The sequence below is a fragment of the Hyla sarda genome, unplaced genomic scaffold (genome assembly GCF_029499605.1).
Source record: "Hyla sarda isolate aHylSar1 unplaced genomic scaffold, aHylSar1.hap1 scaffold_2595, whole genome shotgun sequence".
Lineage (NCBI taxonomy): Eukaryota > Metazoa > Chordata > Amphibia > Anura > Hylidae > Hyla > Hyla sarda.
In genome coordinates this window covers 1,707-29,264 of record NW_026609285.1, presented here as the reverse complement: position 1 = coordinate 29,264, position 27,558 = coordinate 1,707, and the positions used below count along the sequence as shown (strand labels likewise).

The 27,558-nt window shown below is 45.1% G+C and overlaps 10 non-coding genes and 1 pseudogene across 10 annotated transcripts; all 11 read left to right on the top strand.

The window, feature by feature from the left end:
* The first annotated feature begins 690 nt into the window (after positions 1–690).
* On the top strand, positions 691–881 carry LOC130324127 (U2 spliceosomal RNA). Its single transcript, XR_008869243.1, has one exon. It is a non-coding gene; the product is annotated as a U2 spliceosomal RNA (small nuclear RNA).
* Positions 882–2,971: 2,090 nt separating this feature from the next.
* On the top strand, positions 2,972–3,162 carry LOC130324126 (U2 spliceosomal RNA). Its single transcript, XR_008869242.1, has one exon. It is a non-coding gene; the product is annotated as a U2 spliceosomal RNA (small nuclear RNA).
* Positions 3,163–5,244: 2,082 nt separating this feature from the next.
* LOC130324125 (U2 spliceosomal RNA) lies at positions 5,245–5,435 on the top strand. The gene has a single exon (XR_008869241.1). It is a non-coding gene; the product is annotated as a U2 spliceosomal RNA (small nuclear RNA).
* A 2,087-nt stretch (positions 5,436–7,522) lies between these two features.
* Positions 7,523–7,713, top strand: LOC130324138 (U2 spliceosomal RNA). Its single transcript, XR_008869252.1, has one exon. It is a non-coding gene; the product is annotated as a U2 spliceosomal RNA (small nuclear RNA).
* A 2,092-nt stretch (positions 7,714–9,805) lies between these two features.
* On the top strand, positions 9,806–9,996 carry LOC130324137 (U2 spliceosomal RNA). The gene has a single exon (XR_008869251.1). It is a non-coding gene; the product is annotated as a U2 spliceosomal RNA (small nuclear RNA).
* A 2,093-nt stretch (positions 9,997–12,089) lies between these two features.
* LOC130324136 (U2 spliceosomal RNA) lies at positions 12,090–12,280 on the top strand. Its single transcript, XR_008869250.1, has one exon. It is a non-coding gene; the product is annotated as a U2 spliceosomal RNA (small nuclear RNA).
* A 7,016-nt stretch (positions 12,281–19,296) lies between these two features.
* Positions 19,297–19,486, top strand: LOC130324132 (U2 spliceosomal RNA). Its single transcript, XR_008869247.1, has one exon. It is a non-coding gene; the product is annotated as a U2 spliceosomal RNA (small nuclear RNA).
* Positions 19,487–21,578: 2,092 nt separating this feature from the next.
* Positions 21,579–21,738, top strand: LOC130324134 (U2 spliceosomal RNA; annotated as a pseudogene).
* Positions 21,739–22,431: 693 nt separating this feature from the next.
* On the top strand, positions 22,432–22,617 carry LOC130324133 (U2 spliceosomal RNA). Its single transcript, XR_008869248.1, has one exon. It is a non-coding gene; the product is annotated as a U2 spliceosomal RNA (small nuclear RNA).
* Positions 22,618–24,703: 2,086 nt separating this feature from the next.
* On the top strand, positions 24,704–24,894 carry LOC130324135 (U2 spliceosomal RNA). The gene has a single exon (XR_008869249.1). It is a non-coding gene; the product is annotated as a U2 spliceosomal RNA (small nuclear RNA).
* A 2,095-nt stretch (positions 24,895–26,989) lies between these two features.
* On the top strand, positions 26,990–27,180 carry LOC130324124 (U2 spliceosomal RNA). The gene has a single exon (XR_008869240.1). It is a non-coding gene; the product is annotated as a U2 spliceosomal RNA (small nuclear RNA).
* Positions 27,181–27,558: the final 378 nt, after the last annotated feature.

Below are 27,558 nucleotides of genomic sequence, written 5' to 3'. Positions count from 1 at the left end.
CTATTATGGCCTTCATAGAAGCAACAGGAGATTGTTGCATCCATCTAGAACCCTCAGAACTACAGTGCTATGATGTCACTCACTTCCACAGGCCTTGCAGAGTGTAAACAACAACAACCCAGCTTTGTTGTGTATGTAACCATAGGGATTTGTGATGTCACCTAGAACCTTCACAGCAGCGACAGCTTTATGAGGAGCATCAGCACTGCTCTGCCTGAGCAGAACCATCACCGCCATAGGTTGTCAAATAACCCGGATTTAACCCACACAGGTAAGTCCAATGGGGTGCAGGCATGTCCTCTATGCTTACAGCTTCCCGTGGGTGTTGGTTTGATACCGTTTGGGGACAGCCAAGGAGGCATCTGCAGGCAACAAAGGTAGGTGTGTGCTTGTGTGTGTGTTTCCTATGCAGATCCTAAGCCCAGTGTCACATGCAAGTAGGAGGAGTAAGAAGGGTTCCTGGCAAATCCGGGTTATGGATTGCATTTAAAAAGGCCCCGTGGGAGTGCAATGGGCCCCTGTCTTGCTGCTTAGCAATAATGGTATGGGTTTAGGTTCTGCTGTGTGTACTGGTGGTTGACTGCCCCCCAGCCCAGAGTGTGCATGGAAAATTGTCTGGCAGCCTCCCTGACAGCAAGCAGTGATAGTGCCCATGAAGGGGACCTTGTTGGGCCCGCCCCTTTCACGGTTATCGCTTCTCGGCCTTTTGGCTAAGATCAAGTGTAGTATCTGTTCTTATCAGTTTAATATCTGATACGTCCCCTATCTGGGGACCATATATTAAATGGATTTTTGAGAACGGGGGCCGATTTCGAAGCTTGCTTCCGTCGCCCTATGCATTGACCCGATATGGCAGTATCTTCGGGTACAGTGCACCACCCCCTTACAGGGTTAAAAAGAAAGATTCCTACTTTCATTGCTACCTGCTTGCTGGCTAGCCAGCTAGCCAGCCCTGTGGGCCTTGCTGCTGCTGCAGCCAAAAAACAAAAGGTGGTGCTGCTGCTGCTTCTGCTGCTTCTGCTTCTGCTTGTGTCTGGCCCCTGTTGGAGCGTCCAGGCACAGGACTTCTGCTGCTGCTGACTAAATGGCCTCCTTAATTGGATCATTTGAGTAGCCAGCACACCTGTGCAGGTAGGGCATGACATGATAGGCAGCTGCCTTGATAGCGGGTGGGTGCTGAATGTTCCTAATTGACAAAATAAGATTAATGCTTATGAAGAAATATAAAATCTCATCCCTTCCCCAATATCGCGCCACACCCCTACCCCTTAATTCCCTGGTTGAACGTGATGGACATATGTCTTTTTTCGACCGTACTAACTATGTAACTATGTAACATAACATGGGGGGGGGGGTCTCCTGGCTGTTCACACAGGTGTGTCATTGCTGTACATTGACCATGCATTGCTTCTGTGGTATTGCAAAGGCAAAGACAAATGCTTCCAGCCATCCATTGCACTAATGGATTGGTCATCAGCTGGCTGTCTATGTCCCGCATCAATATAGACCAAAGTACAGAGGGTTAGGCTATGCTATTGTGCACCTACCTGATGCATCAGAAGGTGCGAGGCCCTTGCTAAATTCTGTGCACAGACTTTGAGATCTATACTTTAGACTGTATCTAAACCTGCTCCAACATGGACTGACATTCTGGCCTACTTTCAGCCGATGCGACTTGTCTGTCGCTGAACAGTCGCTTTTTATGTATTCAGCACCTATGTATAATGTTGTAAAAATGCTCTAGAAGCTAAAGTCGCAGAAATGTCACACATATTTGGCCTGCAACTTTCTGTGCGACAAATTCAGACAGGAAAAATCAGTATAAATCCTTAGAAAATTATCCCCCAGTGTCTCCATCTGCTGGCGGTATTGAATAAGCATTGCTGCACTGATGGGGTATGCATTAGACGAAAAAAAAGAAGAAAAAGAAGAATAATACGCCCAGAAAAGAGGCGAAAAGGAGAAAAACGTAAAAAAACGTGAAAAAAAAGTAAGAGGAAGAGAAGGGAAAAAAAGGTGGAAATGGGTTTAAAAGTGATTTCGGCGGAGAAATATATATATATATATATATATATATATATATATATATATATATATACGCGCACACACACACATATATATAAACGTATTCTCCGTTGAGATATTGCAGCCGCTGCTGTGTCCAGGCCCAGGAGCCTTAGCACTGTGCTGTGATGTCACTCAATACCACTGACATCACTAGGTGTAAACAACATCTCTCCTTTGCTGTGTATGTGACTATGGAGCTGTTTGGTGATGTCGTCTATTATGGCCTTCATAGAAGCAACAGGAGATTGTTGCATCCATCTAGAACCCTCAGAACTACAGTGCTATGATGTCACTCACTTCCACAGGCCTTGCAGAGTGTAAACAACAACAACCCAGCTTTGTTGTGTATGTAACCATAGGGATTTGTGATGTCACCTAGAACCTTCACAGCAGCGACAGCTTTATGAGGAGCATCAGCACTGCTCTGCCTGAGCAGAACCATCACCGCCATAGGTTGTCAAATAACCCGGATTTAACCCACACAGGTAAGTCCAATGGGGTGCAGGCATGTCCTCTATGCTTACAGCTTCCCGTGGGTGTTGGTTTGATACCGTTTGGGGACAGCCAAGGAGGCATCTGCAGGCAACAAAGGTAGGTGTGTGCTTGTGTGTGTGTTTCCTATGCAGATCCTAAGCCCAGTGTCACATGCAAGTAGGAGGAGTAAGAAGGGTTCCTGGCAAATCCGGGTTATGGATTGCATTTAAAAAGGCCCCGTGGGAGTGCAATGGGCCCCTGTCTTGCTGCTTAGCAATAATGGTATGGGTTTAGGTTCTGCTGTGTGTACTGGTGGTTGACTGCCCCCCAGCCCAGAGTGTGCATGGAAAATTGTCTGGCAGCCTCCCTGACAGCAAGCAGTGATAGTGCCCATGAAGGGGACCTTGTTGGGCCCGCCCCTTTCACGGTTATCGCTTCTCGGCCTTTTGGCTAAGATCAAGTGTAGTATCTGTTCTTATCAGTTTAATATCTGATACGTCCCCTATCTGGGGACCATATATTAAATGGATTTTTGAGAACGGGGGCCGATTTCGAAGCTTGCTTCCGTCGCCCTATGCATTGACCCGATATGGCAGTATCTTCGGGTACAGTGCACCACCCCCTTACAGGGTTAAAAAGAAAGATTCCTACTTTCATTGCTACCTGCTTGCTGGCTAGCCAGCTAGCCAGCCCTGTGGGCCTTGCTGCTGCTGCAGCCAAAAAACAAAAGGTGGTGCTGCTGCTGCTTCTGCTGCTTCTGCTTCTGCTTGTGTCTGGCCCCTGTTGGAGCGTCCAGGCACAGGACTTCTGCTGCTGCTGACTAAATGGCCTCCTTAATTGGATCATTTGAGTAGCCAGCACACCTGTGCAGGTAGGGCATGACATGATAGGCAGCTGCCTTGATAGCGGGTGGGTGCTGAATGTTCCTAATTGACAAAATAAGATTAATGCTTATGAAGAAATATAAAATCTCATCCCTTCCCCAATATCGCGCCACACCCCTACCCCTTAATTCCCTGGTTGAACGTGATGGACATATGTCTTTTTTCGACCGTACTAACTATGTAACTATGTAACATAACATGGGGGGGGGGGTCTCCTGGCTGTTCACACAGGTGTGTCATTGCTGTACATTGACCATGCATTGCTTCTGTGGTATTGCAAAGGCAAAGACAAATGCTTCCAGCCATCCATTGCACTAATGGATTGGTCATCAGCTGGCTGTCTATGTCCCGCATCAATATAGACCAAAGTACAGAGGGTTAGGCTATGCTATTGTGCACCTACCTGATGCATCAGAAGGTGCGAGGCCCTTGCTAAATTCTGTGCACAGACTTTGAGATCTATACTTTAGACTGTATCTAAACCTGCTCCAACATGGACTGACATTCTGGCCTACTTTCAGCCGATGCGACTTGTCTGTCGCTGAACAGTCGCTTTTTATGTATTCAGCACCTATGTATAATGTTGTAAAAATGCTCTAGAAGCTAAAGTCGCAGAAATGTCACACATATTTGGCCTGCAACTTTCTGTGCGACAAATTCAGACAGGAAAAATCAGTATAAATCCTTAGAAAATTATCCCCCAGTGTCTCCATCTGCTGGCGGTATTGAATAAGCATTGCTGCACTGATGGGGTATGCATTAGACGAAAAAAAAGAAGAAAAAGAAGAATAATACGCCCAGAAAAGAGGCGAAAAGGAGAAAAACGTAAAAAAACGTGAAAAAAAAGTAAGAGGAAGAGAAGGGAAAAAAAGGTGGAAATGGGTTTAAAAGTGATTTCGGCGGAGAAATATATATATATATATATATATATATATATATATATATACGCGCACACACACACATATATATAAACGTATTCTCCGTTGAGATATTGCAGCCGCTGCTGTGTCCAGGCCCAGGAGCCTTAGCACTGTGCTGTGATGTCACTCAATACCACTGACATCACTAGGTGTAAACAACATCTCTCCTTTGCTGTGTATGTGACTATGGAGCTGTTTGGTGATGTCGTCTATTATGGCCTTCATAGAAGCAACAGGAGATTGTTGCATCCATCTAGAACCCTCAGAACTACAGTGCTATGATGTCACTCACTTCCACAGGCCTTGCAGAGTGTAAACAACAACAACCCAGCTTTGTTGTGTATGTAACCATAGGGATTTGTGATGTCACCTAGAACCTTCACAGCAGCGACAGCTTTATGAGGAGCATCAGCACTGCTCTGCCTGAGCAGAACCATCACCGCCATAGGTTGTCAAATAACCCGGATTTAACCCACACAGGTAAGTCCAATGGGGTGCAGGCATGTCCTCTATGCTTACAGCTTCCCGTGGGTGTTGGTTTGATACCGTTTGGGGACAGCCAAGGAGGCATCTGCAGGCAACAAAGGTAGGTGTGTGCTTGTGTGTGTGTTTCCTATGCAGATCCTAAGCCCAGTGTCACATGCAAGTAGGAGGAGTAAGAAGGGTTCCTGGCAAATCCGGGTTATGGATTGCATTTAAAAAGGCCCCGTGGGAGTGCAATGGGCCCCTGTCTTGCTGCTTAGCAATAATGGTATGGGTTTAGGTTCTGCTGTGTGTACTGGTGGTTGACTGCCCCCCAGCCCAGAGTGTGCATGGAAAATTGTCTGGCAGCCTCCCTGACAGCAAGCAGTGATAGTGCCCATGAAGGGGACCTTGTTGGGCCCGCCCCTTTCACGGTTATCGCTTCTCGGCCTTTTGGCTAAGATCAAGTGTAGTATCTGTTCTTATCAGTTTAATATCTGATACGTCCCCTATCTGGGGACCATATATTAAATGGATTTTTGAGAACGGGGGCCGATTTCGAAGCTTGCTTCCGTCGCCCTATGCATTGACCCGATATGGCAGTATCTTCGGGTACAGTGCACCACCCCCTTACAGGGTTAAAAAGAAAGATTCCTACTTTCATTGCTACCTGCTTGCTGGCTAGCCAGCTAGCCAGCCCTGTGGGCCTTGCTGCTGCTGCAGCCAAAAAACAAAAGGTGGTGCTGCTGCTGCTTCTGCTGCTTCTGCTTCTGCTTGTGTCTGGCCCCTGTTGGAGCGTCCAGGCACAGGACTTCTGCTGCTGCTGACTAAATGGCCTCCTTAATTGGATCATTTGAGTAGCCAGCACACCTGTGCAGGTAGGGCATGACATGATAGGCAGCTGCCTTGATAGCGGGTGGGTGCTGAATGTTCCTAATTGACAAAATAAGATTAATGCTTATGAAGAAATATAAAATCTCATCCCTTCCCCAATATCGCGCCACACCCCTACCCCTTAATTCCCTGGTTGAACGTGATGGACATATGTCTTTTTTCGACCGTACTAACTATGTAACTATGTAACATAACATGGGGGGGGGGGGTCTCCTGGCTGTTCACACAGGTGTGTCATTGCTGTACATTGACCATGCATTGCTTCTGTGGTATTGCAAAGGCAAAGACAAATGCTTCCAGCCATCCATTGCACTAATGGATTGGTCATCAGCTGGCTGTCTATGTCCCGCATCAATATAGACCAAAGTACAGAGGGTTAGGCTATGCTATTGTGCACCTACCTGATGCATCAGAAGGTGCGAGGCCCTTGCTAAATTCTGTGCACAGACTTTGAGATCTATACTTTAGACTGTATCTAAACCTGCTCCAACATGGACTGACATTCTGGCCTACTTTCAGCCGATGCGACTTGTCTGTCGCTGAACAGTCGCTTTTTATGTATTCAGCACCTATGTATAATGTTGTAAAAATGCTCTAGAAGCTAAAGTCGCAGAAATGTCACACATATTTGGCCTGCAACTTTCTGTGCGACAAATTCAGACAGGAAAAATCAGTATAAATCCTTAGAAAATTATCCCCCAGTGTCTCCATCTGCTGGCGGTATTGAATAAGCATTGCTGCACTGATGGGGTATGCATTAGACGAAAAAAAAGAAGAAAAAGAAGAATAATACGCCCAGAAAAGAGGCGAAAAGGAGAAAAACGTAAAAAAACGTGAAAAAAAAGTAAGAGGAAGAGAAGGGAAAAAAAGGTGGAAATGGGTTTAAAAGTGATTTCGGCGGAGAAATATATATATATATATATATATATATATATATATATATATATACGCGCACACACACACATATATATAAACGTATTCTCCGTTGAGATATTGCAGCCGCTGCTGTGTCCAGGCCCAGGAGCCTTAGCACTGTGCTGTGATGTCACTCAATACCACTGACATCACTAGGTGTAAACAACATCTCTCCTTTGCTGTGTATGTGACTATGGAGCTGTTTGGTGATGTCGTCTATTATGGCCTTCATAGAAGCAACAGGAGATTGTTGCATCCATCTAGAACCCTCAGAACTACAGTGCTATGATGTCACTCACTTCCACAGGCCTTGCAGAGTGTAAACAACAACAACCCAGCTTTGTTGTGTATGTAACCATAGGGATTTGTGATGTCACCTAGAACCTTCACAGCAGCGACAGCTTTATGAGGAGCATCAGCACTGCTCTGCCTGAGCAGAACCATCACCGCCATAGGTTGTCAAATAACCCGGATTTAACCCACACAGGTAAGTCCAATGGGGTGCAGGCATGTCCTCTATGCTTACAGCTTCCCGTGGGTGTTGGTTTGATACCGTTTGGGGACAGCCAAGGAGGCATCTGCAGGCAACAAAGGTAGGTGTGTGCTTGTGTGTGTGTTTCCTATGCAGATCCTAAGCCCAGTGTCACATGCAAGTAGGAGGAGTAAGAAGGGTTCCTGGCAAATCCGGGTTATGGATTGCATTTAAAAAGGCCCCGTGGGAGTGCAATGGGCCCCTGTCTTGCTGCTTAGCAATAATGGTATGGGTTTAGGTTCTGCTGTGTGTACTGGTGGTTGACTGCCCCCCAGCCCAGAGTGTGCATGGAAAATTGTCTGGCAGCCTCCCTGACAGCAAGCAGTGATAGTGCCCATGAAGGGGACCTTGTTGGGCCCGCCCCTTTCACGGTTATCGCTTCTCGGCCTTTTGGCTAAGATCAAGTGTAGTATCTGTTCTTATCAGTTTAATATCTGATACGTCCCCTATCTGGGGACCATATATTAAATGGATTTTTGAGAACGGGGGCCGATTTCGAAGCTTGCTTCCGTCGCCCTATGCATTGACCCGATATGGCAGTATCTTCGGGTACAGTGCACCACCCCCTTACAGGGTTAAAAAGAAAGATTCCTACTTTCATTGCTACCTGCTTGCTGGCTAGCCAGCTAGCCAGCCCTGTGGGCCTTGCTGCTGCTGCAGCCAAAAAACAAAAGGTGGTGCTGCTGCTGCTTCTGCTGCTTCTGCTTCTGCTTGTGTCTGGCCCCTGTTGGAGCGTCCAGGCACAGGACTTCTGCTGCTGCTGACTAAATGGCCTCCTTAATTGGATCATTTGAGTAGCCAGCACACCTGTGCAGGTAGGGCATGACATGATAGGCAGCTGCCTTGATAGCGGGTGGGTGCTGAATGTTCCTAATTGACAAAATAAGATTAATGCTTATGAAGAAATATAAAATCTCATCCCTTCCCCAATATCGCGCCACACCCCTACCCCTTAATTCCCTGGTTGAACGTGATGGACATATGTCTTTTTTCGACCGTACTAACTATGTAACTATGTAACATAACATGGGGGGGGGGGTCTCCTGGCTGTTCACACAGGTGTGTCATTGCTGTACATTGACCATGCATTGCTTCTGTGGTATTGCAAAGGCAAAGACAAATGCTTCCAGCCATCCATTGCACTAATGGATTGGTCATCAGCTGGCTGTCTATGTCCCGCATCAATATAGACCAAAGTACAGAGGGTTAGGCTATGCTATTGTGCACCTACCTGATGCATCAGAAGGTGCGAGGCCCTTGCTAAATTCTGTGCACAGACTTTGAGATCTATACTTTAGACTGTATCTAAACCTGCTCCAACATGGACTGACATTCTGGCCTACTTTCAGCCGATGCGACTTGTCTGTCGCTGAACAGTCGCTTTTTATGTATTCAGCACCTATGTATAATGTTGTAAAAATGCTCTAGAAGCTAAAGTCGCAGAAATGTCACACATATTTGGCCTGCAACTTTCTGTGCGACAAATTCAGACAGGAAAAATCAGTATAAATCCTTAGAAAATTATCCCCCAGTGTCTCCATCTGCTGGCGGTATTGAATAAGCATTGCTGCACTGATGGGGTATGCATTAGACGAAAAAAAAGAAGAAAAAGAAGAATAATACGCCCAGAAAAGAGGCGAAAAGGAGAAAAACGTAAAAAAACGTGAAAAAAAAGTAAGAGGAAGAGAAGGGAAAAAAAGGTGGAAATGGGTTTAAAAGTGATTTCGGCGGAGAAATATATATATATATATATATATATATATATATATATATATATATATATACGCGCACACACACACATATATATAAACGTATTCTCCGTTGAGATATTGCAGCCGCTGCTGTGTCCAGGCCCAGGAGCCTTAGCACTGTGCTGTGATGTCACTCAATACCACTGACATCACTAGGTGTAAACAACATCTCTCCTTTGCTGTGTATGTGACTATGGAGCTGTTTGGTGATGTCGTCTATTATGGCCTTCATAGAAGCAACAGGAGATTGTTGCATCCATCTAGAACCCTCAGAACTACAGTGCTATGATGTCACTCACTTCCACAGGCCTTGCAGAGTGTAAACAACAACAACCCAGCTTTGTTGTGTATGTAACCATAGGGATTTGTGATGTCACCTAGAACCTTCACAGCAGCGACAGCTTTATGAGGAGCATCAGCACTGCTCTGCCTGAGCAGAACCATCACCGCCATAGGTTGTCAAATAACCCGGATTTAACCCACACAGGTAAGTCCAATGGGGTGCAGGCATGTCCTCTATGCTTACAGCTTCCCGTGGGTGTTGGTTTGATACCGTTTGGGGACAGCCAAGGAGGCATCTGCAGGCAACAAAGGTAGGTGTGTGCTTGTGTGTGTGTTTCCTATGCAGATCCTAAGCCCAGTGTCACATGCAAGTAGGAGGAGTAAGAAGGGTTCCTGGCAAATCCGGGTTATGGATTGCATTTAAAAAGGCCCCGTGGGAGTGCAATGGGCCCCTGTCTTGCTGCTTAGCAATAATGGTATGGGTTTAGGTTCTGCTGTGTGTACTGGTGGTTGACTGCCCCCCAGCCCAGAGTGTGCATGGAAAATTGTCTGGCAGCCTCCCTGACAGCAAGCAGTGATAGTGCCCATGAAGGGGACCTTGTTGGGCCCGCCCCTTTCACGGTTATCGCTTCTCGGCCTTTTGGCTAAGATCAAGTGTAGTATCTGTTCTTATCAGTTTAATATCTGATACGTCCCCTATCTGGGGACCATATATTAAATGGATTTTTGAGAACGGGGGCCGATTTCGAAGCTTGCTTCCGTCGCCCTATGCATTGACCCGATATGGCAGTATCTTCGGGTACAGTGCACCACCCCCTTACAGGGTTAAAAAGAAAGATTCCTACTTTCATTGCTACCTGCTTGCTGGCTAGCCAGCTAGCCAGCCCTGTGGGCCTTGCTGCTGCTGCAGCCAAAAAACAAAAGGTGGTGCTGCTGCTGCTTCTGCTGCTTCTGCTTCTGCTTGTGTCTGGCCCCTGTTGGAGCGTCCAGGCACAGGACTTCTGCTGCTGCTGACTAAATGGCCTCCTTAATTGGATCATTTGAGTAGCCAGCACACCTGTGCAGGTAGGGCATGACATGATAGGCAGCTGCCTTGATAGCGGGTGGGTGCTGAATGTTCCTAATTGACAAAATAAGATTAATGCTTATGAAGAAATATAAAATCTCATCCCTTCCCCAATATCGCGCCACACCCCTACCCCTTAATTCCCTGGTTGAACGTGATGGACATATGTCTTTTTTCGACCGTACTAACTATGTAACTATGTAACATAACATGGGGGGGGGGGGTCTCCTGGCTGTTCACACAGGTGTGTCATTGCTGTACATTGACCATGCATTGCTTCTGTGGTATTGCAAAGGCAAAGACAAATGCTTCCAGCCATCCATTGCACTAATGGATTGGTCATCAGCTGGCTGTCTATGTCCCGCATCAATATAGACCAAAGTACAGAGGGTTAGGCTATGCTATTGTGCACCTACCTGATGCATCAGAAGGTGCGAGGCCCTTGCTAAATTCTGTGCACAGACTTTGAGATCTATACTTTAGACTGTATCTAAACCTGCTCCAACATGGACTGACATTCTGGCCTACTTTCAGCCGATGCGACTTGTCTGTCGCTGAACAGTCGCTTTTTATGTATTCAGCACCTATGTATAATGTTGTAAAAATGCTCTAGAAGCTAAAGTCGCAGAAATGTCACACATATTTGGCCTGCAACTTTCTGTGCGACAAATTCAGACAGGAAAAATCAGTATAAATCCTTAGAAAATTATCCCCCAGTGTCTCCATCTGCTGGCGGTATTGAATAAGCATTGCTGCACTGATGGGGTATGCATTAGACGAAAAAAAAGAAGAAAAAGAAGAATAATACGCCCAGAAAAGAGGCGAAAAGGAGAAAAACGTAAAAAAACGTGAAAAAAAAGTAAGAGGAAGAGAAGGGAAAAAAAGGTGGAAATGGGTTTAAAAGTGATTTCGGCGGAGAAATATATATATATATATATATATATATATATATATATATATATATATATACGCGCACACACACACATATATATAAACGTATTCTCCGTTGAGATATTGCAGCCGCTGCTGTGTCCAGGCCCAGGAGCCTTAGCACTGTGCTGTGATGTCACTCAATACCACTGACATCACTAGGTGTAAACAACATCTCTCCTTTGCTGTGTATGTGACTATGGAGCTGTTTGGTGATGTCGTCTATTATGGCCTTCATAGAAGCAACAGGAGATTGTTGCATCCATCTAGAACCCTCAGAACTACAGTGCTATGATGTCACTCACTTCCACAGGCCTTGCAGAGTGTAAACAACAACAACCCAGCTTTGTTGTGTATGTAACCATAGGGATTTGTGATGTCACCTAGAACCTTCACAGCAGCGACAGCTTTATGAGGAGCATCAGCACTGCTCTGCCTGAGCAGAACCATCACCGCCATAGGTTGTCAAATAACCCGGATTTAACCCACACAGGTAAGTCCAATGGGGTGCAGGCATGTCCTCTATGCTTACAGCTTCCCGTGGGTGTTGGTTTGATACCGTTTGGGGACAGCCAAGGAGGCATCTGCAGGCAACAAAGGTAGGTGTGTGCTTGTGTGTGTGTTTCCTATGCAGATCCTAAGCCCAGTGTCACATGCAAGTAGGAGGAGTAAGAAGGGTTCCTGGCAAATCCGGGTTATGGATTGCATTTAAAAAGGCCCCGTGGGAGTGCAATGGGCCCCTGTCTTGCTGCTTAGCAATAATGGTATGGGTTTAGGTTCTGCTGTGTGTACTGGTGGTTGACTGCCCCCCAGCCCAGAGTGTGCATGGAAAATTGTCTGGCAGCCTCCCTGACAGCAAGCAGTGATAGTGCCCATGAAGGGGACCTTGTTGGGCCCGCCCCTTTCACGGTTATCGCTTCTCGGCCTTTTGGCTAAGATCAAGTGTAGTATCTGTTCTTATCAGTTTAATATCTGATACGTCCCCTATCTGGGGACCATATATTAAATGGATTTTTGAGAACGGGGGCCGATTTCGAAGCTTGCTTCCGTCGCCCTATGCATTGACCCGATATGGCAGTATCTTCGGGTACAGTGCACCACCCCCTTACAGGGTTAAAAAGAAAGATTCCTACTTTCATTGCTACCTGCTTGCTGGCTAGCCAGCTAGCCAGCCCTGTGGGCCTTGCTGCTGCTGCAGCCAAAAAACAAAAGGTGGTGCTGCTGCTGCTTCTGCTGCTTCTGCTTCTGCTTGTGTCTGGCCCCTGTTGGAGCGTCCAGGCACAGGACTTCTGCTGCTGCTGACTAAATGGCCTCCTTAATTGGATCATTTGAGTAGCCAGCACACCTGTGCAGGTAGGGCATGACATGATAGGCAGCTGCCTTGATAGCGGGTGGGTGCTGAATGTTCCTAATTGACAAAATAAGATTAATGCTTATGAAGAAATATAAAATCTCATCCCTTCCCCAATATCGCGCCACACCCCTACCCCTTAATTCCCTGGTTGAACGTGATGGACATATGTCTTTTTTCGACCGTACTAACTATGTAACTATGTAACATAACATGGGGGGGGGGGTCTCCTGGCTGTTCACACAGGTGTGTCATTGCTGTACATTGACCATGCATTGCTTCTGTGGTATTGCAAAGGCAAAGACAAATGCTTCCAGCCATCCATTGCACTAATGGATTGGTCATCAGCTGGCTGTCTATGTCCCGCATCAATATAGACCAAAGTACAGAGGGTTAGGCTATGCTATTGTGCACCTACCTGATGCATCAGAAGGTGCGAGGCCCTTGCTAAATTCTGTGCACAGACTTTGAGATCTATACTTTAGACTGTATCTAAACCTGCTCCAACATGGACTGACATTCTGGCCTACTTTCAGCCGATGCGACTTGTCTGTCGCTGAACAGTCGCTTTTTATGTATTCAGCACCTATGTATAATGTTGTAAAAATGCTCTAGAAGCTAAAGTCGCAGAAATGTCACACATATTTGGCCTGCAACTTTCTGTGCGACAAATTCAGACAGGAAAAATCAGTATAAATCCTTAGAAAATTATCCCCCAGTGTCTCCATCTGCTGGCGGTATTGAATAAGCATTGCTGCACTGATGGGGTATGCATTAGACGAAAAAAAAGAAGAAAAAGAAGAATAATACGCCCAGAAAAGAGGCGAAAAGGAGAAAAACGTAAAAAAACGTGAAAAAAAAGTAAGAGGAAGAGAAGGGAAAAAAAAGTGATTTCGGCGGAGAAATATATATATATATATATATATATATATATATATATATATATACGCGCACACACACACATATATATAAACGTATTCTCCGTTGAGATATTGCAGCCGCTGCTGTGTCCAGGCCCAGGAGCCTTAGCACTGTGCTGTGATGTCACTCAATACCACTGACATCACTAGGTGTAAACAACATCTCTCCTTTGCTGTGTATGTGACTATGGAGCTGTTTGGTGATGTCGTCTATTATGGCCTTCATAGAAGCAACAGGAGATTGTTGCATCCATCTAGAACCCTCAGAACTACAGTGCTATGATGTCACTCACTTCCACAGGCCTTGCAGAGTGTAAACAACAACAACCCAGCTTTGTTGTGTATGTAACCATAGGGATTTGTGATGTCACCTAGAACCTTCACAGCAGCGACAGCTTTATGAGGAGCATCAGCACTGCTCTGCCTGAGCAGAACCATCACCGCCATAGGTTGTCAAATAACCCGGATTTAACCCACACAGGTAAGTCCAATGGGGTGCAGGCATGTCCTCTATGCTTACAGCTTCCCGTGGGTGTTGGTTTGATACCGTTTGGGGACAGCCAAGGAGGCATCTGCAGGCAACAAAGGTAGGTGTGTGCTTGTGTGTGTGTTTCCTATGCAGATCCTAAGCCCAGTGTCACATGCAAGTAGGAGGAGTAAGAAGGGTTCCTGGCAAATCCGGGTTATGGATTGCATTTAAAAAGGCCCCGTGGGAGTGCAATGGGCCCCTGTCTTGCTGCTTAGCAATAATGGTATGGGTTTAGGTTCTGCTGTGTGTACTGGTGGTTGACTGCCCCCCAGCCCAGAGTGTGCATGGAAAATTGTCTGGCAGCCTCCCTGACAGCAAGCAGTGATAGTGCCCATGAAGGGGACCTTGTTGGGCCCGCCCCTTTCACGGTTATCGCTTCTCTGCCTTTTGGCTAAGATCAAGTGCAGTTGCCTTGGTCTCGCCTGAGGGTGCGATCTCTGGGTTTACCCAGTTTGCTGGAAGGGATTCTCTTTCTGTGGTTTCGTGCCGACAGTTCTGCCTGGAGAGATGGCTGGTCTGAAGAATACCATTCGTTTGGAGGTGGATCCCGGAAGTGCTGTGAAGAACAATGTTGTTTACCTGGTTCGGGACATCATCATGCTGAAGCTTGGAGTGGACAAGTCAGAAATATTCAGCGTTAATGAGGCTCCTCGCAAGGGTTCTTATGAGGTCACCTTTGAGCAGGAAGGTAGGTGCCTTGATGTTTATGAACGTTTGAGAAATTTCAGCAAGGACCCCATGATGGAGGGAGTGAAGATTACTCCTTTGTTTGGGTTTCAAGAAAAAACTGTCCTTGTGCATGTTTATAACCCTTTCACGGATGTGGCTATAATTGAAAGTTTTCTGCGCCAATATTGTGACTCTGTGCGTGGAGGTGAAAAACAGACCAATGTACTGGGAATCTTTAATTGCAAATATAAATTTGTTGTGAAACTGAAAGTGGATCCCAGTTGTGTTGGTGGCTTTAAACATCCCCCAGCTAGTTTTTCAGTTGCTGGACATAGGGGATATTTATCCTATGCTGGACAGCCTTATTATTGCCGCAATTGTTTTTCTTTTGGCCACGTGAAAGAGAGCTGCCTTAAGGGACAGGTGTGCCGGAACTGTAATGGTACTGGTCACCATGCGGGGAGTTGCCCCAACACAAAAAAATGTGACCTGTGCCGTGAGGAAGGGCATGTTTATAAAGACTGTCCTGGTACAAAAAGACCAAGCTATGCAAGTGCTGCAAGAGGGGCGGAAATTGTGAGGAAGTTGGCCCCTCAAAAACTGAAAGTTATTCCTCAGAAACCTGTGGATGTACAAGTTGCTGTGGCTGATGCCTTTAGGAAGCTGGAGGAGGTGATTGAGGGAGTGCAGAGCCCTGTTCACACAGCTGAATCTGTTCATCCCTCTGATCCTGCTAACATAGAGGAGTTTCAGTCCTCTGGAGAGACTAGTTTGTGTAACAGGGAGGGTGGTGGGAAACATAATGTCCAGGATGAAAATAATGATGGCTTCAAGCTGGTGCATGGTGGGAAGTCCGCCAAAAAAAGACGTGGTGAGGAGAGTACGAATTTGGCGCCAGAAACCAGGAACACATTTGAAGTGCTGGAAACGGACATTATGGAGACTGCTGAAAGTGGTGAATAGATATGCCGGGACTTGATATGAAATGTTATCAGGTGGTGAAGCACCTGTTTTCTAATGACTTTGTTATACCTGCTTTGTGTTTTACTATGTGTTCTCAATAGGTTTGCCGGGACTTGATATGCAAATGATATCAGGTAGTGAATCACCTATTTTCTAATGGTTATGTTATACCTGCTTTGTGTTTGTATATAGTTATGAGCATTATTATTTGTTCTCAAAATGTGAGAGTATTTAAAAATAAGGCTAGGAGAGCTGCTATTTTAAGTTTTTTAGCACAAGAGAATGCTTCAATTTTCTGTTTGCAGGAATGTGGTATTGAGTTCGCAGTAAGTCAGGATGAATGGGTGTATGGTCGGTGTGTGTGGTCTGGGAGTTCAGTGAATAAGAATGATGGTGTGGGTGTTTTAATTAAATCACCTGAAATTTCTGTTGAAAGTTATTTAGTTATTGAGCCTGGTAGGTGTATTTCTGTTAATTTATGTTATAAAGGTATTATGTTTCGTGTTATAAATGTGTATGCTTCTGCATGCAAAAATGAAAGAAAAAATTTGTTTGAGAAATTAAAATTTTATGTTCAAGGTAAAATACCTATTATTTTAGTTGGAGATATGAATGTGGACTTATGTAAGAAAGCATTTGATATATCAGGAAGAAAATTATTTGAGTTAGTTTCAGATTTTAGGTTTAAAGATATTCAGGATTTATGCAAAGTTAGTCCTAATTTATGCACTTATCATGCAGATAGGGGGAATGTTCACTCTAAGTTAGATTATTGTTTTTTGTCTGAGAATGTTAATGCATTAAGTTACAGACAGAGGTCTGTTTGTTATTCGGACCATGAGTCTTTGCTGTGTGAGATTGATGTGGGTCAGAATGCTGTGTATGGGAGAGGTTTGTGGAAGATGAATATTAAACATTTAGATAGTGTGGATGTGAGAGACCAGTATGAATGCATATATAAAAAATGGCGTGAAAGGAAAAGTGAGTTTGATAACATTATTTTGTGGTGGGAATGGGTTAAAAAGAAAACAAAATCCTTTTTTAGGTCTTTTGGTTATAAAATTGCTGCTATTAAGAGGGAACAATATGTTAAGTTAAATGCCCGTCTATCCTTTTTGTATAGATTGAGAGACTGTGGTGTGGATGTTCAGAATGAAATTGTGAGTGTTAAAAGGGACATTAATGAGTTTGTGTTGGAGAAAGGGAGGAGTATTATGTATAGAGCTAAATTAGATAAGAGGGAACATGATGAAAAATGTTCACGTTATTTTTTCAAAAAAGTTTTTTCAAAAAAGCCGGTTATTGATGTGATTGTGAAAGAGGATGGTAGTGTTGTGTCTGGTGATGGTGTGAGTGAGGAAGTTGCAGTTTTTTATGAAGAATTGTATGGAGAGAAGTGGAGGGATGAGAATTTGGAGAATGAGGTATTGAGTGTGTTGGAAAGGAAACTTGGAGAGGCTGAGCAGGCTTTTGTTATGCGTGGTATATCAAGTGAGGAAGTTTGGGATGTAGTGCAGAAAATGTCAGCAAATAAGACTCCAGGTGAGGATGGTTTGCCTGTGGAATTTTATCGGTTGTTATGGAATGTGGTGGGGAAGGATGTAGTTGAAGTGTGTCAGTTTATGTGGGAGAATATGGAGGTTGCGGAGAGTATGCGTGGGGGTGTGGTTGTGCTGATTCCGAAAAAAGGGGATTTAAAAAGTTTAAAGAATTGGCGTCCAATTACATTACTTAATTGTGATTATAAGATCTATGCGAAAATTATTGCCAATCGGATGAGAGATGTTGTTGAAAGCGTGGTGGGTGATGATCAGTTTTGTGCTGTGCCTGGACGTCGTATACAGGAGAGTTTGTGTTTGTTGAGAGATTGTTTGTGGGATTGTAAGAGTAGGAAGCAAGATGTGTGTTTGTTGTCATTAGATTTTGAAAAAGCGTATGATAGGCTGTCTCATAGTTTCTTGTTCAGGGTGTTGTTGCGTATGGGTTTTCCGAGTGACTTTGTGTGGAGAGTTAGGAGTTTGTATGATAAAATATATAGTAGGATGCTTGTTAATGGATGTGTGGGGAGAAGAGTGAATGTGTTCTCAGGGGTTAGGCAGGGGTGTCCTTTATCACCAGTGGCATTTATATGTGCTATTGAGCCTCTGGTATGTATGATTAGGAGGGATAAGATAGTGAGAGGTGTACGCATTCCTGGTAGTGATGGAAGGGAGTTTAAAGTTAATGCTTATATGGATGATGTATGTGTCCTGTGTGATTCTGAGTCCGCTGTGAGGAGGGTGAAACTTTTAGTGTCTATTTTTTGTGGTGCATCTGCTTTTAAGGTTAATTGGTTAAAGAGTGAATGTAAGTGTTTTGGTGAGAGTAGATTAAGTAGAGATGTTGGGGTGAATGTTGTGGAGGGGTCTATTAAAGTGTTGGGGATTAAGTTTAGTGACGATTTGGATGGGAAAGAGAGTTGGGAGGAGGCGAAAAAGAAGGTGGAGTTGCGTCTAAATTATTGGAGTTTGAGAAGTCTTTCCTTCATTGGGAAGATTGTAGTTATTAAAAGTGTTGTGTTACCAATTTTTCTGTATGTTGCTATGATTTTTCCTCCCCATTATATGGGTTTGAGGAGCTTGAACAGGGTTCTGTTTGTCTTTTTTTGGGGTTCTAAAGTTGAGAGGTTGAGGAGAGAAATAGTGGTGAAAAATTGGAAGAAGGGTGGTATGAGTTTTCCAAATTTGGAGGTGTACTTTGGAGTGAATATTTTAGTTTTTATTTTAGCTATTATTGGGAGTGATAGAAAGGTGTCCTGTATGACAAGATTTCTGGCTGGTAGATTTTTTGTCAGGTTGAAGTGGTGTGAGAGGGATTTGAATAGGCCTATTGCTTTTGAGGTTCCTAAATGGTATGAGTGGGTTGTGAGGTTTTTGGAGAAATTTGAGTTGATAGAAGAAGAGGTGAGTGTTTTGAAGAATAAACGTTTGGTGATGAAAATGATTGAGAGTAAAGAGGTTGTATGTAATATTAATTCTGTGAGAGGAGCGGATGTGGAAAAAGTTTGGAAGAAAGTGAGGATGGATGGTATGTCTAATAAGCAAAAGGAGATTGTATGGCAAAGTTTGCATGGGGTGTTGCCAGTGAGAGAGTTTCAGAAAGCAAGGGGTTTGGTGAGATGTGATGTGTGTCCTAGGGAGAATTGTAATGGTTTTGAAAGTGTTATTCATCTTTTTTGGAATTGTAAGTATGCTCGTGAGGTTGTGAGAAAACTTGGGCCTTTGTGCAAGGAATTAACAGGTGTGGAATTTTTGTATTATGAAATGATGATGTTTGGATTATGTGTGAGTGGTGGTCAGAATGAAAGAGTGTTGTGGTTATTGTTGTCGTGTATTAAAGAAGTCTTATGGGATGTTCGGAATGTTTATTTGTTTTTGAGAAAGGAAATAAGTGTAAATAATAGTGTGAGGATGGTGTTAGGAAAGCTTTATTTGTGTTATTTGTGGGATGCTAGGAGGGGTGGGATTGATGCGGAGGGTATTTGGAAAACGAAAAAATGGATTCATTCTGTTGATTTATCTTGATGTTTTTCATGTACTTGTAATTTTGTCTGTTTTTGATTATAAATAAAGTTCCCGATGATGAGAGGGTTGTGTGTTACAGAAAGTTTGTAATGCCAGTTTTGAAAGTATTGTTTTGAGTACTTTCATCCCTTATCTGAGGTTTTAAAAAAAAAAAAAAAAAATCTGTTCTTATCAGTTTAATATCTGATACGTCCCCTATCTGGGGACCATATATTAAATGGATTTTTGAGAACGGGGGCCGATTTCGAAGCTTGCTTCCGTCGCCCTATGCATTGACCCGATATGGCAGTATCTTCGGGTACAGTGCACCACCCCCTTACAGGGTTAAAAAGAAAGATTCCTACTTTCATTGCTACCTGCTTGCTGGCTAGCCAGCTAGCCAGCCCTGTGGGCCTTGCTGCTGCTGCAGCCAAAAAACAAAAGGTGGTGCTGCTGCTGCTTCTGCTGCTTCTGCTTCTGCTTGTGTCTGGCCCCTGTTGGAGCGTCCAGGCACAGGACTTCTGCTGCTGCTGACTAAATGGCCTCCTTAATTGGATCATTTGAGTAGCCAGCACACCTGTGCAGGTAGGGCATGACATGATAGGCAGCTGCCTTGATAGCGGGTGGGTGCTGAATGTTCCTAATTGACAAAATAAGATTAATGCTTATGAAGAAATATAAAATCTCATCCCTTCCCCAATATCGCGCCACACCCCTACCCCTTAATTCCCTGGTTGAACGTGATGGACATATGTCTTTTTTCGACCGTACTAACTATGTAACTATGTAACATAACATGGGGGGGGGGGTCTCCTGGCTGTTCACACAGGTGTGTCATTGCTGTACATTGACCATGCATTGCTTCTGTGGTATTGCAAAGGCAAAGACAAATGCTTCCAGCCATCCATTGCACTAATGGATTGGTCATCAGCTGGCTGTCTATGTCCCGCATCAATATAGACCAAAGTACAGAGGGTTAGGCTATGCTATTGTGCACCTACCTGATGCATCAGAAGGTGCGAGGCCCTTGCTAAATTCTGTGCACAGACTTTGAGATCTATACTTTAGACTGTATCTAAACCTGCTCCAACATGGACTGACATTCTGGCCTACTTTCAGCCGATGCGACTTGTCTGTCGCTGAACAGTCGCTTTTTATGTATTCAGCACCTATGTATAATGTTGTAAAAATGCTCTAGAAGCTAAAGTCGCAGAAATGTCACACATATTTGGCCTGCAACTTTCTGTGCGACAAATTCAGACAGGAAAAATCAGTATAAATCCTTAGAAAATTATCCCCCAGTGTCTCCATCTGCTGGCGGTATTGAATAAGCATTGCTGCACTGATGGGGTATGCATTAGACGAAAAAAAAGAAGAAAAAGAAGAATAATACGCCCAGAAAAGAGGCGAAAAGGAGAAAAACGTAAAAAAACGTGAAAAAAAAGTAAGAGGAAGAGAAGGGAAAAAAAGGTGGAAATGGGTTTAAAAGTGATTTCGGCGGAGAAATATATATATATATATATATATATATATATATATATATATATATATATACGCGCACACACACACATATATATAAACGTATTCTCCGTTGAGATATTGCAGCCGCTGCTGTGTCCAGGCCCAGGAGCCTTAGCACTGTGCTGTGATGTCACTCAATACCACTGACATCACTAGGTGTAAACAACATCTCTCCTTTGCTGTGTATGTGACTATGGAGCTGTTTGGTGATGTCGTCTATTATGGCCTTCATAGAAGCAACAGGAGATTGTTGCATCCATCTAGAACCCTCAGAACTACAGTGCTATGATGTCACTCACTTCCACAGGCCTTGCAGAGTGTAAACAACAACAACCCAGCTTTGTTGTGTATGTAACCATAGGGATTTGTGATGTCACCTAGAACCTTCACAGCAGCGACAGCTTTATGAGGAGCATCAGCACTGCTCTGCCTGAGCAGAACCATCACCGCCATAGGTTGTCAAATAACCCGGATTTAACCCACACAGGTAAGTCCAATGGGGTGCAGGCATGTCCTCTATGCTTACAGCTTCCCGTGGGTGTTGGTTTGATACCGTTTGGGGACAGCCAAGGAGGCATCTGCAGGCAACAAAGGTAGGTGTGTGCTTGTGTGTGTGTTTCCTATGCAGATCCTAAGCCCAGTGTCACATGCAAGTAGGAGGAGTAAGAAGGGTTCCTGGCAAATCCGGGTTATGGATTGCATTTAAAAAGGCCCCGTGGGAGTGCAATGGGCCCCTGTCTTGCTGCTTAGCAATAATGGTATGGGTTTAGGTTCTGCTGTGTGTACTGGTGGTTGACTGCCCCCCAGCCCAGAGTGTGCATGGAAAATTGTCTGGCAGCCTCCCTGACAGCAAGCAGTGATAGTGCCCATGAAGGGGACCTTGTTGGGCCCGCCCCTTTCACGGTTATCGCTTCTCGGCCTTTTGGCTAAGATCAAGTGTAGTATCTGTTCTTATCAGTTTTCATGCTGGTGGGGATGGGTGCTGCATGGAGGATGCAGGTGTACCAGGGCTTTCCGGGGCTGGTTCTGAGGAATCAGCTCGACGGCTGCCCCGATGTGACCTGTTCCCTCCGGGTCTCGCCATGAGGCTGAGAGGGTCTAGAGCCGAGGTACTTTTGTGCCTCGGGGAGTGGTGACCCCGAGGTGCCGAAACTCACTGGGAGAATAGACTCACTGGGTTGAAGCACGGGCACCATAATCTCTTCACCTTGTGGCACTCACCTCTTGATTCCCGGCCTTCTGGCTAGGATCAGAGAAATTTTTATAGATCCGGCCGGATGTCCGGGCAGTATATCTGCACACATTCACTTATTTATTTCTTTTTTGTCTCACTGTGTCACTTTTTGCGTGTTGTGTGTTCACAGGATTTGTCAGGATGCGGTAGCCCTTCTGGGTGTCCCTCCTGGCGGTCTAGGGGAGGTGTGTGTGGCCATTAGGTTCCGCACCTCCCTGCAAACACCCCGGGTACTCCTGCTTTGGCAGGGTACCTACCGTAATCGGCTCTGCGGGCAGATACCTTGGCTAACGCCAAGGGGGATGCCGGGAGCATTTGTGGTCCCCTAGTAGCTTCGGCGAAAAGGGGCATCGAACCTGGAACCTCGCAGGAACCTTTTGGTCCGGAGGCGAAGGGTAAGGTTTGTTGGGGGGCCTCTCTCCTATCGGAGAAGGGCTTGCGATAGACCGCATCCTTTGTGCACGTTTTTTTAGTGTAACACGTTTGCACTTTTTCTTGCACTTTGGGTGAATCGAAAGCACGTTCCTCGGCTTTAGATAAAAAAAAAAAAAAAAAAAATCTGTTCTTATCAGTTTAATATCTGATACGTCCCCTATCTGGGGACCATATATTAAATGGATTTTTGAGAACGGGGGCCGATTTCGAAGCTTGCTTCCGTCGCCCTATGCATTGACCCGATATGGCAGTATCTTCGGGTACAGTGCACCACCCCCTTACAGGGTTAAAAAGAAAGATTCCTACTTTCATTGCTACCTGCTTGCTGGCTAGCCAGCTAGCCAGCCCTGTGGGCCTTGCTGCTGCTGCAGCCAAAAAACAAAAGGTGGTGCTGCTGCTGCTTCTGCTGCTTCTGCTTCTGCTTGTGTCTGGCCCCTGTTGGAGCGTCCAGGCACAGGACTTCTGCTGCTGCTGACTAAATGGCCTCCTTAATTGGATCATTTGAGTAGCCAGCACACCTGTGCAGGTAGGGCATGACATGATAGGCAGCTGCCTTGATAGCGGGTGGGTGCTGAATGTTCCTAATTGACAAAATAAGATTAATGCTTATGAAGAAATATAAAATCTCATCCCTTCCCCAATATCGCGCCACACCCCTACCCCTTAATTCCCTGGTTGAACGTGATGGACATATGTCTTTTTTCGACCGTACTAACTATGTAACTATGTAACATAACATGGGGGGGGGGGTCTCCTGGCTGTTCACACAGGTGTGTCATTGCTGTACATTGACCATGCATTGCTTCTGTGGTATTGCAAAGGCAAAGACAAATGCTTCCAGCCATCCATTGCACTAATGGATTGGTCATCAGCTGGCTGTCTATGTCCCGCATCAATATAGACCAAAGTACAGAGGGTTAGGCTATGCTATTGTGCACCTACCTGATGCATCAGAAGGTGCGAGGCCCTTGCTAAATTCTGTGCACAGACTTTGAGATCTATACTTTAGACTGTATCTAAACCTGCTCCAACATGGACTGACATTCTGGCCTACTTTCAGCCGATGCGACTTGTCTGTCGCTGAACAGTCGCTTTTTATGTATTCAGCACCTATGTATAATGTTGTAAAAATGCTCTAGAAGCTAAAGTCGCAGAAATGTCACACATATTTGGCCTGCAACTTTCTGTGCGACAAATTCAGACAGGAAAAATCAGTATAAATCCTTAGAAAATTATCCCCCAGTGTCTCCATCTGCTGGCGGTATTGAATAAGCATTGCTGCACTGATGGGGTATGCATTAGACGAAAAAAAAGAAGAAAAAGAAGAATAATACGCCCAGAAAAGAGGCGAAAAGGAGAAAAACGTAAAAAAACGTGAAAAAAAAGTAAGAGGAAGAGAAGGGAAAAAAAGGTGGAAATGGGTTTAAAAGTGATTTCGGCGGAGAAATATATATATATATATATATATATATATATATATATATATATACGCGCACACACACACATATATATAAACGTATTCTCCGTTGAGATATTGCAGCCGCTGCTGTGTCCAGGCCCAGGAGCCTTAGCACTGTGCTGTGATGTCACTCAATACCACTGACATCACTAGGTGTAAACAACATCTCTCCTTTGCTGTGTATGTGACTATGGAGCTGTTTGGTGATGTCGTCTATTATGGCCTTCATAGAAGCAACAGGAGATTGTTGCATCCATCTAGAACCCTCAGAACTACAGTGCTATGATGTCACTCACTTCCACAGGCCTTGCAGAGTGTAAACAACAACAACCCAGCTTTGTTGTGTATGTAACCATAGGGATTTGTGATGTCACCTAGAACCTTCACAGCAGCGACAGCTTTATGAGGAGCATCAGCACTGCTCTGCCTGAGCAGAACCATCACCGCCATAGGTTGTCAAATAACCCGGATTTAACCCACACAGGTAAGTCCAATGGGGTGCAGGCATGTCCTCTATGCTTACAGCTTCCCGTGGGTGTTGGTTTGATACCGTTTGGGGACAGCCAAGGAGGCATCTGCAGGCAACAAAGGTAGGTGTGTGCTTGTGTGTGTGTTTCCTATGCAGATCCTAAGCCCAGTGTCACATGCAAGTAGGAGGAGTAAGAAGGGTTCCTGGCAAATCCGGGTTATGGATTGCATTTAAAAAGGCCCCGTGGGAGTGCAATGGGCCCCTGTCTTGCTGCTTAGCAATAATGGTATGGGTTTAGGTTCTGCTGTGTGTACTGGTGGTTGACTGCCCCCCAGCCCAGAGTGTGCATGGAAAATTGTCTGGCAGCCTCCCTGACAGCAAGCAGTGATAGTGCCCATGAAGGGGACCTTGTTGGGCCCGCCCCTTTCACGGTTATCGCTTCTCGGCCTTTTGGCTAAGATCAAGTGTAGTATCTGTTCTTATCAGTTTAATATCTGATACGTCCCCTATCTGGGGACCATATATTAAATGGATTTTTGAGAACGGGGGCCGATTTCGAAGCTTGCTTCCGTCGCCCTATGCATTGACCCGATATGGCAGTATCTTCGGGTACAGTGCACCACCCCCTTACAGGGTTAAAAAGAAAGATTCCTACTTTCATTGCTACCTGCTTGCTGGCTAGCCAGCTAGCCAGCCCTGTGGGCCTTGCTGCTGCTGCAGCCAAAAAACAAAAGGTGGTGCTGCTGCTGCTTCTGCTGCTTCTGCTTCTGCTTGTGTCTGGCCCCTGTTGGAGCGTCCAGGCACAGGACTTCTGCTGCTGCTGACTAAATGGCCTCCTTAATTGGATCATTTGAGTAGCCAGCACACCTGTGCAGGTAGGGCATGACATGATAGGCAGCTGCCTTGATAGCGGGTGGGTGCTGAATGTTCCTAATTGACAAAATAAGATTAATGCTTATGAAGAAATATAAAATCTCATCCCTTCCCCAATATCGCGCCACACCCCTACCCCTTAATTCCCTGGTTGAACGTGATGGACATATGTCTTTTTTCGACCGTACTAACTATGTAACTATGTAACATAACATGGGGGGGGGGGGTCTCCTGGCTGTTCACACAGGTGTGTCATTGCTGTACATTGACCATGCATTGCTTCTGTGGTATTGCAAAGGCAAAGACAAATGCTTCCAGCCATCCATTGCACTAATGGATTGGTCATCAGCTGGCTGTCTATGTCCCGCATCAATATAGACCAAAGTACAGAGGGTTAGGCTATGCTATTGTGCACCTACCTGATGCATCAGAAGGTGCGAGGCCCTTGCTAAATTCTGTGCACAGACTTTGAGATCTATACTTTAGACTGTATCTAAACCTGCTCCAACATGGACTGACATTCTGGCCTACTTTCAGCCGATGCGACTTGTCTGTCGCTGAACAGTCGCTTTTTATGTATTCAGCACCTATGTATAATGTTGTAAAAATGCTCTAGAAGCTAAAGTCGCAGAAATGTCACACATATTTGGCCTGCAACTTTCTGTGCGACAAATTCAGACAGGAAAAATCAGTATAAATCCTTAGAAAATTATCCCCCAGTGTCTCCATCTGCTGGCGGTATTGAATAAGCATTGCTGCACTGATGGGGTATGCATTAGACGAAAAAAAAGAAGAAAAAGAAGAATAATACGCCCAGAAAAGAGGCGAAAAGGAGAAAAACGTAAAAAAACGTGAAAAAAAAGTAAGAGGAAGAGAAGGGAAAAAAAGGTGGAAATGGGTTTAAAAGTGATTTCGGCGGAGAAATATATATATATATATATATATATATATATATATATATATATATATATATACGCGCACACACACACATATATATAAACGTATTCTCCGTTGAGATATTGCAGCCGCTGCTGTGTCCAGGCCCAGGAGCCTTAGCACTGTGCTGTGATGTCACTCAATACCACTGACATCACTAGGTGTAAACAACATCTCTCCTTTGCTGTGTATGTGACTATGGAGCTGTTTGGTGATGTCGTCTATTATGGCCTTCATAGAAGCAACAGGAGATTGTTGCATCCATCTAGAACCCTCAGAACTACAGTGCTATGATGTCACTCACTTCCACAGGCCTTGCAGAGTGTAAACAACAACAACCCAGCTTTGTTGTGTATGTAACCATAGGGATTTGTGATGTCACCTAGAACCTTCACAGCAGCGACAGCTTTATGAGGAGCATCAGCACTGCTCTGCCTGAGCAGAACCATCACCGCCATAGGTTGTCAAATAACCCGGATTTAACCCACACAGGTAAGTCCAATGGGGTGCAGGCATGTCCTCTATGCTTACAGCTTCCCGTGGGTGTTGGTTTGATACCGTTTGGGGACAGCCAAGGAGGCATCTGCAGGCAACAAAGGTAGGTGTGTGCTTGTGTGTGTGTTTCCTATGCAGATCCTAAGCCCAGTGTCACATGCAAGTAGGAGGAGTAAGAAGGGTTCCTGGCAAATCCGGGTTATGGATTGCATTTAAAAAGGCCCCGTGGGAGTGCAATGGGCCCCTGTCTTGCTGCTTAGCAATAATGGTATGGGTTTAGGTTCTGCTGTGTGTACTGGTGGTTGACTGCCCCCCAGCCCAGAGTGTGCATGGAAAATTGTCTGGCAGCCTCCCTGACAGCAAGCAGTGATAGTGCCCATGAAGGGGACCTTGTTGGGCCCGCCCCTTTCACGGTTATCGCTTCTCGGCCTTTTGGCTAAGATCAAGTGTAGTATCTGTTCTTATCAGTTTAATATCTGATACGTCCCCTATCTGGGGACCATATATTAAATGGATTTTTGAGAACGGGGGCCGATTTCGAAGCTTGCTTCCGTCGCCCTATGCATTGACCCGATATGGCAGTATCTTCGGGTACAGTGCACCACCCCCTTACAGGGTTAAAAAGAAAGATTCCTACTTTCATTGCTACCTGCTTGCTGGCTAGCCAGCTAGCCAGCCCTGTGGGCCTTGCTGCTGCTGCAGCCAAAAAACAAAAGGTGGTGCTGCTGCTGCTTCTGCTGCTTCTGCTTCTGCTTGTGTCTGGCCCCTGTTGGAGCGTCCAGGCACAGGACTTCTGCTGCTGCTGACTAAATGGCCTCCTTAATTGGATCATTTGAGTAGCCAGCACACCTGTGCAGGTAGGGCATGACATGATAGGCAGCTGCCTTGATAGCGGGTGGGTGCTGAATGTTCCTAATTGACAAAATAAGATTAATGCTTATGAAGAAATATAAAATCTCATCCCTTCCCCAATATCGCGCCACAC